Genomic DNA, 2,124 nt, shown 5'->3' with positions numbered 1-2,124 from the left:
AGAGCTGGGTGTACGTCCCCATGAGGAGGCGGTCCCCACCTCCGCGGCTATCCCCTTGCGGGGAGCGGCAGCCGCGGGGCCTCAGAGAAGACACCAGGCTGGGCCCCCACGGCACAGCGGGAGCACGTCCCCCGCAGGCCACTTAGCGATGGCGGCCAGCCGGCGGACGGTTGGGTTGCGCGAGACGCTGCGGCCGCCCTGCTACCGGGTTCCTGGGAGGGCGTCCTGGAACCAGCGTCCACACCAAGCCCTTGGAAGGCCCAGGCGACGGAGGAGCCCCGTCAGGCAGGGGCCGAGGACGGTGACAGGTGATAGGCCGGGCGGGAAGGAGTCAGTCAGGCAGGGGCCGTGGAGGAGACGGGCTGGGTAAGGGTTAGGGTTCGTGTCAGGGCACAAGTCACAATCGCAAAGACCTGGAAGCCACCCGAGTGCCCATCGACCCACGAGTGGGTAAATAAAATGTGGCGCGTGGACACCACGGAGTGCTATTCGGCTATGAGGAGCAGCGGTGAGGGGGCACCTCTCGTGGTTCTCCTGGCCAGAGCTGGAACCCGTTCCAGTAAGCCAAGTATCCCAAGAATGGACACACGAGCACCACGTGCTCGCGCTCACCAGCAAATGGGTACGAACCGATGGACACCTAAGTGGACACAGAGGAATCACCTTCTTCGGGTGGGTGTCGGGCGGGTGGGGGGAGGGGATGGGCATACACATCCATTAGGAATGGGGTGGGTACGCACCGACTGGGGGATGGGCGCACTTGAAGCTCTGACCCGAGGGGGGAGGCTGGGAGAGGGCAACGCACCCGACCTTAACATTGGTGCCCCCACAATATGCTGGAACAACATGAGAGGTAAATGAATAAGAACACGGGGGGGGGGAGGGGGGCACGGGCAACACATGTCACCTTAATACTTGGACTCCCATCATCTGCTTGAAAAGAGAGAGAAAAGAAAATGCAATAATAGAGATAAGAGACACTTTTTAAAAATAATGAATCCGGCCGGGCGCTGTGGCTCACGCCTGTAATCCTAGCTCTTGGGAGGCCGAGGCGGGCGGATTGCTCAAGGTCAGGAGTTCAAAACCAGCCTGAGCAAGAGCGAGACCCCGTCTCTACTATAAATAGAAAGGAATTAATTGGCCAACTGATATATATATATAAAAAATTAGCGGGGCATGGTGGCGCATGCCTGCAGTCCCAGCTACCCGGGAGGCTGAGGCAGAAGGATCACTGGAGCCCAGGAGTTTGAAGTTGCTGTGAGCTAGGCTGACGCCACGGCACTCACTCTAGCCTGGGCAACAAACCGAGACTCTGTCTCAAAAAAAAAAAAAAAAAATGAATCCGAAGAGAAAAGTAAAAGGAGGCCTGTGGAGCAGGTCTGGGTGTGACTCCGGATCCCCCAACATCAGGTGCCACCACCAAAGATTCCTACGTGTAGCCCATAGAACCCCAAAAGCAACGGGAGGAGTTCTGGTCACATACTCCCTCAAAATGACATCCTGGCCTTCTTCTGGAACTCCCTCCCCTCTCAGACTCTCAAGGTTTCCTCCAGCGTGTCGGCTCCCACAGAGCAGACCTTTGGTCTGAGACCTGACTGTCCAGAAGCCACGCATGCTGCCGCGTGGCGGCGGTGTCGCGGCTCGGGACAAGAGGAGGCCCCACGGTGCGGGCTGGGGCGCCAGGCACCGCGGCGGGCGCTGAGGGTGGGGGTCACCCCCACCCCGGGCCGCCCCCACACTCCCAGAAACGCGACAGAACCAGAGGCAAAAAAAAAAAGAAGAAGCCTACGGCACCCGGTATTCCCGGGCGGTCTCCCATCCAAGTTCTAACCAGGCCCGAGCCTGCTTAGCTTCCGAGACCAGACGGGATCGGGCGCGTTCGGGGTGGTGTGGCCGTGGACGGCGGAGGGCGCCCCTGCCCCGCTCAAGAAGCCGAGCCTCTCTGCGCTTCCCCGCCGCCTCCTCCCCCCGCCCCAGGCCCCGCGCCGGGTCGGGCCTGTTGAGTTCGCCGGCCGGGTCCCGCGGGCTCCGAGGGACGGGGGTGACAGGCGGGGCGGGCCGGGGTTGGGGGCTGTCTCTGTATACACACACACTCACACTCACTCACTCACTCACACTCACACA

General features: G+C 61.2%; 1 pseudogene; it reads right to left on the bottom strand.

Annotated features, from left to right (window-relative positions):
* Positions 1 to 1,782: 1,782 nt before the first annotated feature.
* LOC142868152 (uncharacterized) lies at positions 1,783 to 1,901 on the bottom strand (annotated as a pseudogene).
* Between the last annotated feature and the right edge of the window lie 223 nt (positions 1,902 to 2,124).

The sequence above is a fragment of the Microcebus murinus genome, unplaced genomic scaffold (assembly GCF_040939455.1).
Source record: "Microcebus murinus isolate Inina unplaced genomic scaffold, M.murinus_Inina_mat1.0 scaf026_hap2_Mmur4.0, whole genome shotgun sequence".
Lineage (NCBI taxonomy): Eukaryota > Metazoa > Chordata > Mammalia > Primates > Cheirogaleidae > Microcebus > Microcebus murinus.
The sequence above is the reverse complement of the archived record's forward strand: the minus strand, read 5'-3'. Positions and strand labels throughout refer to the sequence as shown.